This window comes from Panthera pardus, unplaced genomic scaffold (assembly GCF_024362965.1).
Source record: "Panthera pardus isolate Hobbes unplaced genomic scaffold, ASM2436296v1 HiC_scaffold_15, whole genome shotgun sequence".
Lineage (NCBI taxonomy): Eukaryota > Metazoa > Chordata > Mammalia > Carnivora > Felidae > Panthera > Panthera pardus.
In genome coordinates this window covers 85,981,992-85,996,328 of record NW_026526710.1, presented here as the reverse complement: position 1 = coordinate 85,996,328, position 14,337 = coordinate 85,981,992, and positions in this window count along the sequence as shown.

Genomic DNA, 14,337 nt, shown 5'->3' with positions numbered 1-14,337 from the left:
AAAAATGGTCAGATCGCACATTTTCTGTTTGTATGTTTTACTGCAATAGAAAAAAATGATGTAAGTAACCAGTCAGAAATCTAAGAAAATACATATTTTTTTAGTTTCATTAAAAATAGAAACAAGAATGGGACACCTGGGTGGCTCAGTCATTTAAGTGTCCAACTTTGACTCAGGTCATGATCTCGCGATTCTTTGTTTGAGCCCTGCATCGGGCTCTGTGCTGACAGCTCAGAACCTGGAACCTGCTTCAGATTCTGTGTCTCCCTCTCTCTCTGTCCCTTCCCCACTCACATTCTATCTCTCTCTTTCTCTCTCTCTCAAAAATAAACATTAAAAAAATTTAAAAAATAGAAACAAGAAAGCAAACTAAAATTTTATTCTGAGTTTTGTATTTTTGTTAAATGCATATAGCAGAGATCACTTTTTTGTGTAGAACAATTCAAGAATAAAATGAATTGCTTTACTAAAAAAAAACAAAAACAAAAACAACAAAACAAAACAAAAACACCAAGTTGCCCGTAGAAGGTCGTGGCTGGGACCAAACAACTAAAGGCATTATTTGCCTGGTGCAACATCACCTCCCTTTCTGTTGTGGTTTAAGGTCTGTGAGGCTGTGTCACCAAGTGTCCCTGGGGTGGTGATGCATAAGGTTTAGGTGTTTGGTCCTAGACCTTACCTGATGGCACCATTTGCCCGGTCACCTGGGCAGCTAACGAAGCTCTCTCTGAAGGATGGCATTCACGTTACCCACAGTTGCCCTTGTAAAGACCAATTTTATGTGAGCCTGGTCAATACGATTTAGAAGGATCCTAAAAGGGCAGCAGTTGGGGGGTGGGGCAGGGACAGGCAGTGGGGGAGCTTTTGACACCAACGGAGGGTCTAGAGAAATCTGATATATGATTGTTTACCCTAGACCCGTGTCCATCTGATCTGGGCGGAATATCAGAGATCTGTTTTCACTGTTTCCACCATCTCTCTTCCAAAAGAAAAAGAAAAAAGGAGGTTGCTAAATGTGGTTAGAAGTTTAAACTTACACAATTTAAATATTCTACTAGATACCACAATATTCTACAGAGATCCTGGCAAAGTCTCCATGACCGGTGGGGAAAGTGCAGATGACCATCTGAATAGAGGAGAGATTGTACTGACTATATAATACTTCCGTTCACACTCCTGGGGTTGTTTACAGAGGCTCTTTCTATGTGTGTATATTAGCGATGCCCCTTATGAATGTGATTGCTATTTGGGTATGTGGATAGTACTGAAAAGACCAAAATGTGACAATCCTTCTTTCCATTGAGTGCATGCATGAGGATTTAAAAATCCTCAGAAATTTTTTGGAGAACAAAACCACCCATGTAACGCCTCTCTGTGCTCTCACCACCCACTTTGTGTATTGGCCATCCCTGGTGCGTACAAAAGAAATCAACCTTTGGATTTCAAGTGACAGGTCAACACCAACACTAACCAGGATCAGTAAAGGGTGTTTCATGGTTAATAACCATTCGTCTTGGTATTATGAATTATTAAAAGTGGTTAAAATATGGATGGATAGAAGGATAGATGGATAAAGGGAAGGATGGATGGATGGATGGATGGATGGGTGGACAGACAGGGCGGCTTGGTGGATGTTGAACTTTTTAAGGTACGTAATTAATTTCATTTGTAATTTTCAAAACAGGCCATCTTTTCCATCTTTTTAGTGTTTTAAAAATTCACAAGAATTCAATCAGTGCCAGATAGCTGGGTAACAATGGGAAAAAACATGAACTCAAGCACATACCAGTGCAGAGCCACTGGGGAGGCATTGCAATAGTACATCCCTGATGCATTTGTGCCTTGGGAGACCTTATTAAAAGCAAAGTTTTAAGAAAGTGGAAATCTTCCCCAAAATCACAATTAAAATCTACTTAAAAACAATTTTTTTAATGTTTATTTTTTCTATTTTTGAGAGAGAGACAGAATGTGAGCAGGGGAGGGGCAGAGAGAGAGGGAGACACAGAATCTGAAGCAGGATCCAGGCTCCGAGCTGTCAGCACAGAGCCCAACGTGGGGCTCGAGTTCATGAACGGTGAGATCATGACCTGAGCCAAAGTCAGGTGCTTAACTGACTGACCCACCGAGGCATCCCTAAAATCTACTTTTGCTGTCAACCTCATTGAAATTCCTGATTTAAGGGGGAAAAAGTATAGATTTTAGACCTCTTTAGAAATTACATATACAACTGAATATATCTTAACTCTTCAGATGTGCTTATGGCAATTTAACATATGAAAAAATTACTTTGAAGAAAAAAGAAGTTATGCAAATGACATAAGTAAAATTCTACTAGACACAAATGAATTCCCAGGCAGTACCATTTTTTTTTCAAAGTATTAATAGATTCAGGCTTATTATTTTTGTAAAAAGAATACTTTTTTAAGCTTTGTCTTCCATAATTAAAAGGTACGTTTTTGTATTATCCACTTGAAAAAAAAAGTGCATATGTTTGACTTTAACATTAAAATTCGCACTCTATATAATCCATTTCACACAAATTTGTAGCCAAACTAAACTTATCCACCCAAGATGATAAAACAAAGAAGGTGATAGGGAATGAGATGTAGTGATATTTTAAGTACCAGGCTGCCCGGAGGCATTCACAGGACACATGACCCTCCCAGTCTGTAAAAGGAAGGATCAGGTCCTTAAGATCTCTCAAAATGCTAACTGCTGGTTCTAAATAGATGAAATCCGAGAGTGGGTGATTCTCACCAGAGTCAGTGTGTCTATATCCATACCACTGTGTGTGAGAGAGGACCGTCCGGCAACTTCTATAGATCTTAGATTCATTACAGTTCCCTGTAATTCCTCAATTTTAATCATTAATAACATCATGGGTGGAGGTAATAGTAAAAAATTCAAATAAACCTGAAAACAGCTTTGTTTTACTCTTTTTGTTGTTATTTGTTTAAATCAGAGCATCGTTTATTGTTTCAGCAACAGACAAAAAGGAAAAAGGATTCTGCTTTGAGCCCTTTCAAGACAATATTGTGTCTTTCTTTTATTGCCAAATCCCCAGACACACAATAACCCTTCAAAACGGTTAAATGTGGATGGATGGATGATGGATGGATGGATGGATGGATGGGTGGGTGGATGGATGCATGGAAGGAGGGAAGGATAGATAGATGGTCAGATGAATCTATGGATAGAAAAGGAAGGTAGGATGGATGGATGGAATAGAAGGTGAAAGAGGAGTGAAACCTATAGAGCCTGACTGATTCAATGGCATCTTAAAAACAAAAGGAAATTTACATTGAATATACCCATGTTTGTAGCATCAATGTACTTAACAATATTTCTCAAAGCATGACCTACACCCTACGTATATCAAAAAAAACCCTGAGACTCTTGCCAAAAATACAGACTACTGGGCTCCTCTTTAGACCTTTGAAGTTAGAGTTGTTAAGGCTGGACCCAGGAATATGCATTTTCGCAAGTTCTCAATGCAGAGCAAAGTTGAAAGTCACTCTTTCAGAATGTGCAAGGAAATAAGGCACGTTCTTTTTCTTAATTATTATGTTTTTTAACTTCTATGCTTATAGGATAACCAAGAGAAGAAGAAAAAGGGAAACAGACATCTGTCACTAGGGATGACACCACAGAAGTATAAAGGACGAGCAAACAAAACTCGCCCTGGTTCCCCGAGAAGGGGCTGAACAAGCCGCTTTGTGCGACAGCATGGGAAATACGTGTCTCAGCCTAAAGACACTCTCTGCAATAATCTGAGGGTCGTATTAGCAACGTCTGACATCACCATATGGGCTAATAAGGAACAATTTTATAAAATGGTACTTTCCTTGACAGAAAATGCATCGTGGACATCTTAATGCAAGGTGAATGGAAGTTACACAGAAATATCACAGCCTCTTCCCACCAGTCATATCGAGGGCAGTTAATTCTCACATAGCAGGATGTTCACGTCGTGAGATCAGAAGTGCATCTCGGCACAAACGCCTAGGAGCTCAGCACATTTTGTACATTTAAATAAAAAAAAAAGACATCGGTGTGTGTTCACTATGGGTCACTAGAATTACAGTGTAGCTTCCGGACGCTGTGCATTTCAGAAACAGATTCCCCGAAGCTAACGACTTTAATTTAACACCATTGTGTATGATTCAAGCTGCGGTTTAAACATTTATCCTTAAAACATTCATAGGCGCACAACACATTTTCAGCATTTACTCTGGGTCACGCTTCCTGAGACAAGCGTGGTGTAGGAACGCACTCGTGAGCCCCCTCGGTCCACACCGCCTACATCTCCTCTCCGGCTCCACCTCAGGCAGCCGGGTCCCATCCTGCCGGCACATCACGTCAGTCAGTGGTGACAACACGGACGGACAGATATTATTTCCTTATGTAACGTTGCAGATCGTAAGGCACGTACACGTTTTGCAAACGGGACACTGCTTCTCAAAGCCTGTTAGGAGACAGATTCACCCTGAGGTTTCCAAAGCTTGAAAGACAGGCGCTTTGGGAGTAGGAAATGCTCTATGCCCTCCCAGATCACCAGCGCACCGACAGTGGAAGAAATGCCATCGCTCCCAAACACTGATTAATGTTCACTTGGTCCGTATCCATCATCCATTCCGGTTCGTTGAGATCCGTATGGGCTGTTAAATATCTGGAATATCACCTGTGCCTGTTCCATACAATCGCCCAAACCTAAGGAAACCGTTATAACCGCTATTTACCGAAGGAAACATGTTGAATACATTACAGGGCCCCAACGTCAGGGGGTGGGAGCAAGAAGCCTCGACAAGCCAGCCCCGTGTCCCTGCCATCGTGAACAATTTATCTTCACATTTAAAATAACCGGAGCATCACGAAGTCAGGAGCACGCAAGCCACAGACGATCTCCAAGAAGCGAGTGTGGTCTGCGGCCACGGTCACGGAAGCGTTCACGGACGGCCGTGGCGCTCTCGCCGCCGGGTCGGGCGTTCTCGGGGGCAAGCCGGACTCTGTCCAAAAGTGAGACGCGGGGAAGGAGGAAGATCTGGAAACGCTGACACGCGGTGTGCGAACTGACGGGTGGAGCGGTCTGCACGTGACCAGGCTGGACAGGAAGAGGTGCAAGGAGAACCACATGGGCAGTCCAAGCCCGCCGCAGGGGAAGCAAACCCGACTTGCTCTGCAAGCTCTGGGGTGGAGGGCAGCAGAAGCAGGATTAGAATATAAATGGAGCAGTGAGGGACATTTTGCATCAGTGTAAGTTCAAATTAAAAAAAAAAGAAAGACTTTTAATTTATGGGGTTTTTTTTATTTTATTTTTGAGAGAGAGAGAGTGTGTGAGCAGGGGAGGGGCAGAGAGAGGGGGAAACAGAATCTGAATCAAGTTCCAGGCTCTGAGCTGTCTGCACAGAGCCCGATGTGGGGCTTGAACTCACGAACTGTGAGATCATGACCTGAGCTGAAGTCAGACGCTTAACCCCCTGAGCCACCCAGGTGCCCCCAGAAAGAAAGACTTTTAAGTTGAAGCTTGTATTTTGTGGCCTGGAGAGTGCTGTCGTTGGACTTGATTAAGTCCAGGCCAAGGAAGCACTTAGTGGGTGTTGCAAAGCACAGTGGAGGCTTTGATCTGTGTTTGGGTTACAGAGACTCCCTATCTTCAGATCCCAGGAATCTAAACTGTGAGCAAAGAAAGATACTAATCTTTTCAACCCCGATATCTTATGCTCGGCCTGTCATCCGTTAAAAATTTTACATTAGTTCATTGAGTCATGGGCGGCCATTTGGAAAGACGGCCGGGCATCTCTCCGTGGGAGCAAAGTGGCTGCTTGTTCACCCAAGACACCGTTCTGAGCACCTACTATGCGCCGTGCATTGCTCTGGTCACTTGGATTGTCAGCGAACAAAACACGCCAATGCCCCTGCTCCTGAGTGGCTTGCCTGCTAACAGGAGGACACAGCCAACGAGCGACAGACGTAGAGCCGGGGCGTCATTTGGTTAGAAGAGTTAGAGTGGAGAGTCGCCCTCACTCCGGGGGTGACGGGTGGCAGGCCGGTGGGCACACTGAGGGCGGGAAATCTGCGGGTCTCCTGGCAAGGGAGTCTATGGATAACCGAAGCCCATTCTACTCCCATAGCCCCCGCTGAATGCCGGCCACACGCAGCAACACTGACCTTGTGACGAGCGGCTCAGAGGAGGACAAAACGGCCGGACTGGGATTTCGCTCGTGTTGCTGTTGGGTTTTCCTCCCCTGCGTTTGCTCTAGGTCAGATGTGGAGACGGTTGCGGTGGGCAGTGGGCGAAGGAGAAAGAGTTGGAGACAAATCGCAGCCTGAGAGGCTCACTCTGCCCACCGAGGAGCTGCCCCACGATTTCCCTAGAAGTCCAGCCGTGGAGATCAGTTTTCACCAGGGGATGAACACATACGGTCAGCGTGGAACTTTGGCTCAGCAAACTGGCCCGACACGTTTGGAAGCAATTTGGCACTATGCATCCAGCTCCATAAAAACGGCTCAGATCCTTTGGCCTTTTAATCTTGACTTTTCGATAGTTGCCCTGCTTTTATAACATTGTAAGAGGAAATCTACTTGTAAATAATTCAAACGGTGCAAAGTAAAAAGAGCAGGAAATGAAAGTAAAACTTCCCAGATTCCCATAGACTCACAGTTGCAAATTCTTTGTATGCCCCCCCAACCCTGGGTTTTTACCATCCACGGAAGTGGATATGTGGGTTTAATGTGTATACGTGTTTGTGTTTCTAATGCAGACAATGTGCACAACTGTGTGTGGAGGTATGTATGATACTCTGACATACACTATCTTCTTTATTTCTGTTTATTTTTTAGAGGGAGAGAGACAGAGAGAGCAAGTGGGGGAGGGGCGCAGAGAGGGAGCGAGAGAATCTTAAGAAGGCTCCATGCTTAGCAGAGAGCGTAACGCAGGGCTCCATCACACGACCCTGGGATCATGACCTGAGCCGAAACCAAGAGTGGGACGCTCAGCCGGCTGAGCCACCCAGGCGCCCCTACGCTATCTTATCTAAACCGAGCAGGGTCCAGACGTGCTCTGTGTTCTGCGACTTGAAAAAATTACGCACGGACATGTCAGCGCAGTACGGATTCACCTCATTTTTTATGAGCAGTGGCATAAAATTCCAGTGTAAGCCAATTGTAGAATTTATTTACCTACCCTCCTTCTGATGAACACTTGCATATTTCGAAATTTTCATGCTAAAAAATTCTGTAAGAGATATTGTTAGACACACATGTCATGAAAATCAGACTCTGGGCACGTGCCGAGCACTCTTAACAAAGAATTCCCGTAAGTGGAAACGCCCAGTGAAAAGGTGAGTTTCTTTAACATTTTGATAGATATTGCTAGTTTCCCCCCCAAAAAACGCGATGTCACATCGCAGGATGTGCCGATTATTCACGGGTTCATCACAAAGGTAGTATTAATATTTTAGTCTTTGCCAGTCTGATAGGTGAAAATTAATAATCAGCTCTCTTAATTTAGGTTTCTTTGATGGTTAAACCTCAGCACTTTTCATGCACCCAGAGTGTTTCTGTCTCTAAGGACGAGTTGTTGGCATGTTTTGCCAATTTCTCTCTTCAATTGCCTTTTCCTTCTTGTCGACCTTTATGTATTAGAAAGATGAATATTTCATCTATGGATAATTACGCATCTTTCCTATTTGTCATTTGTTTTGTATGACTTCTCTGGCAACATCAATTATTTTTTCCTTTATGGTCTTGGTCTTATGCTAAAACAACAAGAAAAACTTCTCCATCCCCAAATAAGACATCCTCCCCTAGTTTATATTTTTATTTTCTAATATGTGTATGTATGTTAATCTATCGACACCTCATGTTATGAGTGGGTGAGGCAGGCAGCCAGCTTTCCCCTGAAGATAGCTGGTGTCTCTTACTATCTACCATATAATCAAGTTTGTATTATATAATTCTTTGGTTTCAGATGTAATCTTTATCACACAGCAGAAGATCCCTAAATGGGTGTGGACCCACTTCTGTGCTCTGTCTCTCAAAATTAAATAAACATTAAAAAAAAATGATATGATAGCTGACCAGCTGGAGCGGGTCTATCCAAGGTATTCACTCTTCTTTTGCACCCCAGGACATTTTCACTTCCGGATTAATGGTGTATTTTCCAATACAAAAGTGAGATTTGGATTTAACTTAGAGGTTAATTTGGGCAGAATGGACTTCTCTAGAATATTGAATTTCCTCTGTAAGCACACGCTATAATCTCCATTTTTCTCAGGCTCTCTCCTCCATTCTCCAATATAACCATTTACTTTAACTCATATGCATTTCTTATTACATTAAATGTTGGGTGCGATACAGTCCTTATCACCGCTGTGCCTCATTACACACAGAAAACACGATGCAGTCACGTGTCCACATGCACGTAAAAAGACGATGCTTTTTACATACTGTAGCCACTTTTCTACACACTTAATATTATATTTTGGTGAAAGTTTGGGACTTTTCTAAGTCAACCAGCATGCAATCTACTCACAGAGATGATATTATCTTTTAATTTCAGTATTTTCACATTTTTTTTCTTATAGTAACTGAACCTCCGAAATAGTTGAAGATCATACTCCCAGGCCATGTTGTCTGTTTCTCTTTTTTGATTTTTTTTTAATGTTTATTTATTTTTGAGAGAGAGAGAGAGAGAGAGAGACAGGGCAAGTGGGGGAGGGGCAGAGAGAGGGGGAGACCCAGAATCCGAAGCAGGTTCCGGGCTCTGAGCTGTCAGCACAGAGCCCAACGCAGAGCTCGAACTCACAGACCGCGAGATCATGACCTGAGTCGAAGTTGGATGCTCAACTGACTGAGCCACCCAGGCGCCCCAGGAGGAAATGTTTCTCTCTTGAGTCTTCAATCATTTCCTAGAAATTTATTTGTAACCTGGATTAATAAAGATATTTATTAAGAATGACTGAGGAATTTTTAATTGTTACTTCAATGTCCATCTAAAAGAACATAACATTTATACCCTTTATCTATGTAGTGAGTTACTCTTGCTTTCCAAGAATAAAACCTACTTGGTTGTGGTACATTGTCTTTTTTTTTTTTTTTTTAATGTATCACAGATTTATTTGGCTCATGTTTTCAATTTATTTTTTTTATTTATTTTTTTAACATTTATTCATTTTTGAAAGACAGAGAGACACAGAGCGCAAATGGGGGAGGGGCAGAGAGAGAGGAAGACACAGAATCCGAAGCAGGCTCCAGGCTCTGAGCTGTCAGCACAGAGCCCGACGCAGGGCTCGAACTCACGGACCGTGAGATCATGACCTGAGCCGAAGTCAGACGCTCAACCGACCTAGCCACCCAGGCGCCCCTCAAGTTTTCAATTTAACATTTTACATGAATTTTCATAAGTGGTATTGGCCTGAAATGTTCTCTCTCTCTTTTTGCTTATTCATTTTAATCTTTTTTTGAAATATCTTTCTATAGTATGTGCTTGTAAAAAGAGTTGTCATGCTCTGAGATTATTTAAATAACCTAGAAATGACCTGTTCTTTGGGTTTGTAAGATTTTCCTTTAAACTAGTAGCTAAATCTTGGGACGCCAGGGTGGCTCAGTGGGTTAAGCATCTGGCTTTGGCTCAGGTCATGATCTCACGGTCCGTGAGTTCGAGCCCCGTGTCAGCTGTCGAGCTGACAGCTGGGGGCCTGGAGCCTGCTTCGGATTCTGTGTCTCCCGCTGTCTCTGCCCCTCCCCTGCTCGCGCTCTCTCTCAAAAATGAACATTAAAAGCTTTTAATAAAAAAATAAAGATAAGCTAGTAGGTAGATCTCGATACCTTTTTAAATGTTGCTATATTGCTCTCAGTATTTTATTCTACTTACCCTAAAGAAATGATGGGAAGAGACACGAGGCAAAGATACTCACTGAAGCATTACTTCTCTCAGTGAAAACTCAGATGCAGTCTCAGTATCCAACAATAGGGGAATGGCTGGGCGAGCGGCCTTCCGTGTGCCACGTGACCTTGACCGTGCAGCCACGAAAGCTAACAGGCAAGAAAGCTAGATAGCAAAGCCAAGAGTTCAGGATGTAAGAGTTAACATGGATTATCATTCTAATCTGGTACAACAATGTGTATGTGGACCAAGAAACATGTCTATGAGGTGATCTTATGGGATTATAGACAGTTTTCTTATTTACCAGGCTTTCTAGAACATGCTGCAGGGACTTGAAAGTTCTCTGCCTGTTTCTTATTCCAACTCCACTGCCTACAGGCTTTACGACCGGGGCACACCCCATACCCTCTCCGTGCCTCAGTGTTCTGGTTATCAGCGGTGAGGCTCAAACATCCTATTACACCTACGTAAACACGCAAAAGCTTCCGGCTCGCAGCAAACGTTGTGTTAAACATTTGCAAGTTTTATTAAAAATATTAAAAGACAAAACAGCGTCAGTTATTTCCCATAAAGACACCTGCTCCATGAACTGTATCTTGCTGTCCCCAGACTAACAGAAGAAGAACATTTCTGCAGGATAAGATCGAGCCGGGAAATAGGAACAAACAAGATTTCATCTAAGAAGCAGGACAACGTCCTCCTCAAAGAAATTACCTTTGCTTGAAAATTACCTTTGCTAGAAAATGCTTGCCTCACGGCATTGATGACCCCTGAAGAGTGTGGGAGGGAGAAAGTGATTTTTGGCGACGGAGAGGGAGTGCAGGGAGAATCGTCTCCATTTCCTTTCAAAGCAAAAGCACGGCGACCTCGAAGGAAAAATGTCTGGGTGGGGCCCTTTGATGGGTCAGTCCCCTGAGTGCCCCCAGCTGCCGCTGTACTGTTCCTACATTCTGTTCCGAAACACGCTGGATCTTTTTGTTGATTTCACCGTCTTGCTGGGGAAAAAAATACTCCGTTCCTGGAGCAGAGGGCAAATATTTTGACAATGAGTGCGACTGGTTTTATTGCATCGTCGACCATTAAATCAGACCAGAGCTCCCAAGCATTTTAATTTGGCAACTGTCTGGAATGTTCTGGAGGCTACCAACTCAGATGAAAGGTAGGCACAGTCTCTCGCCCGTGCTGGTTATTTCTGTTCGGACACCCTGATTCCCGAGCACCGTGTTGCCGGTCCGTGTGAATCAGGTTGCCACGACTTTGCATCAACAAAGAGACGTTCTGTTGGGATTGCCTTCTATTCCTTCCACCAGGCAGAAAGCTCTCTCTCTTTGATGTGAAGTCCTTGCCCTGGAATCTGAAGATCCCAGCTGCCCCCTGGTGATGGTGGTGGTTTGTTCTCATCCTCAGCTGGGATTTAACACCGACCAGGGCCCAGACAGCCACCCTCTGAGCCCCCAGGGCTGCCTCTGTGATGCTCCTGATTGCCCTGTCTGGAAATGCATTTCCTGTCTACCAAGGGGTTTCGCAGGGGGCGGGAGGGAAAGGCAAACCTCCCTGGGAAAATCCTAATCATACCTGACTTCCCGAGTGTCTGTCCGGCTCCTTGCAGCCTTCGTGAAGTTAACCCTCAAAATGCCTAGGGGAACAAGCAGGCCACTTCCATTGCATAGACAAAGAAATGAGTGCACAAAGGGGAGCTAAGTGAAACCTCCCATCATCAGTAGACGCATTTATTGAAGCACCTGTAAGGGACGTCTGTAGCAAGATTTAAAGCAGGATCTTTAACATCTACAAGCTTTCAGTCTAAGTCACTTGTCAGCACACAGTAGGTGAATCAAAGTACACTTAGGAGTAAATTCAAGACCTCCCTGGGAACTTGGGTGACCAAGGATCCACCATGGTGGGACACGGGAGCCTCAGGACGGTGAGATCTGCAAATGACAGGAAGGTTTGTTTGCTTGCAAAGAACGGGGGCAGGTTTCTGCGCCTGGGAGCAGACGCTCTGGAGGCTCACGTCTCTGCACCGGGTTCATGGTTATTTCTGAGACGGGGCTGACAGAGGACACATCACGGTTGGGAGGGTGTCTCTGAGGTGATTACAGCTCGAACCCCAGAGCGTACCCGTGACGGGGTCCTCGAGTCGATGGAAACACACTCAGAGTGAGGGGGTTCAGGGAACTAACTGGCCCAGCAGGGGAAGAGGCGAGGCCACACGTCCCCACTGCAGAGGCTGGGGGAGCACGTCCCCACCCCCCCCCCGGGGCTCCCCCCACCCCAAGGCAGCAGCAGCACTGGGTCCGAACCCTGCCAAAATTTCTCTGGGACACGATTTCCACCTTCGTGAAATGAGGAGTCTGAGCCCGTGTGTCTATCAAAGTCCTCACTGTCCCGAATTCTGAGTCACTGGTGAAAAGCAAACCCTGAGAACGCCCTGGTGCCAGGCTCTCAGGGAGTGGGTCTGGCGTGGCAGCGACCGGGATCCACGGACAGGGGGTTGGCAGGGCAACAAAAACACCGCCCGAGGCTCAGCTAGCCCCAGGGCAGTGCAGGGTCCCTGGGGAGAAGCCCAGGCAGCCAGGGGTCACGCCCCCAGGAAGCCAGTAGGGCTGAGTGGAAAGAGCCAAGACCCGGGTGGAAGGTGGCCTGGGGCCGATGCAAAAAATGGGAAGTGCCTCGGAAGGAGGCAAGAATCCGGCCACCTGCAGGTCTCGGTCGGAGGCAGGGCACGAGGGTGGCCACAACGAGAATTTAGTGGAGAAGTGGTTTAAAAACAGGCATTCCAGTAGTTTCCCCCCGTGGTTCTGCTCTTGATGTCTTGTGGGAGAAGGCGGGGAAAAGTCGCGCTGCTGATGATGTGGGAGGCCTGGGTTTCCCTGAGCTAACGGTTCCTGCGCTCAACGGGTAACAGACCGCGTGCTCGGTGTTTTTTAAACCGAGCTAACATTCACACAGCCTAAAATTAGCCATTTTAAAGTGCACAGTCTGGTGACGTCTGGTGCATTCATAACTCCAAGCAACCGCCGCCTACTCCCAGAGCTCTTTCGTCACCCCTTTAGAAGCATCCTGTACCCACGAAGCAGTTACTCTGCTGTCACCCCCACGTCCCGGCGGCCCCGAATCTCCTCTCCGTGTCCGTGGGTTTGTCGGTTCTGGACACCAGAGGGGAACCAGACGGTCTGCTGTCTTTTGTAAGAGTTTCTCTTCACCCGGAGTGTTTCCCAGCTCCATCCGTGCTGTAACCTGGGTCAGAATCCCCTGCTCTTTATGGCCGGGTGACGGCGGGTGGAGCGGCCCAGGCACGTTCTGTTCATCCACACTCTGTCGATGGACATTTGGCCGCTGTGACTAGCGCCCTGTGAGCATTTGTGACCCGCACATCCTTAGTTGTTCTCCAGGCGGCCCCATCTCCCTGGTGAGGAGGGCAGGTGCACTGCCCACGGGGACACGGCTGGGCCGCTGGAATGAGAAGCTGACTCTGGAGCCCGTGCCCTGAGCCGCCACCAGCCATCTGCTGGACTTGTCCCAGCCACCAGCTGCCAAATAGGGAAGTCACCCCAAGCCCTCGGGAGCAGGAGCTTTAATGTGCGGTGCTCTTTGGGGGTCGGGACCTTGCCTGTACTCTGGCCACCGTAATGCTAACGCCCCCAGCCCCTCATGTCCCGACCCTAGGAGGAGACCCTGCCATCCAGAGGACGGTCACAGAGCCACTGGACCTTGTGAGGGACCTTGTGGGGCAAGTGGAGACGGCTGAGCGTTCCTGCCGATCGGATCAGGAGGCCACGGCTGCCACCTGTTTGAAACGAAATTTAAAGACAAATTTTAAAAGAACAAGGGTGAAAAACTCAAAGATGTGCCCCTGCAACAATGAGAGTTCAGAGGTCAGCCCAGACAACCATGCTGGAGGAAAGGGGCCCTTCTGGAAGGCCGCCCCCAGGTGCCCACCGGGGACCCCGACCGGAAGCGAGACCCGGGGCCGCAGGGCTCCACGAGGGCTCTGCTCCTGACTGCAGCACGTCTCGCTGGTGCACATTCCGGATTGTTACTCTTCAGGCAGCCAGCGAAGGTTCCGGAAGGCCTGCTTACGGGATGCAGGCTTCTCCGAGCAGTGGCCGTGAGTATAATGAAGCTTGAGGGGAGTGCCGCTGTTTTGAAGACTGGTTGTTGTGAGTCTTCATAAGAAGCTCGACCGATTTCTTTTCATAGCTCTAGAAAGGAATTAATATGCTCGTGGAGCAAAGGAAAGAAATTCCGAAGGGGGAGCGCGTCCCGGGACGAATCCTGTAAGCGCGAATCCGTCCTCCTGTCCGGGCCGCCACGTGCCCATGTACAAGTCACTCAAAGGAAGTCTCTTGTTTTACCGGAACATGGACTCTGCCAGACTCCAGTTAGCAGGGACTGTCCACCTGACCGCGTGTTTTCTTTTCCTCTCTGAGCCCCTTCCCGGGCTGGCC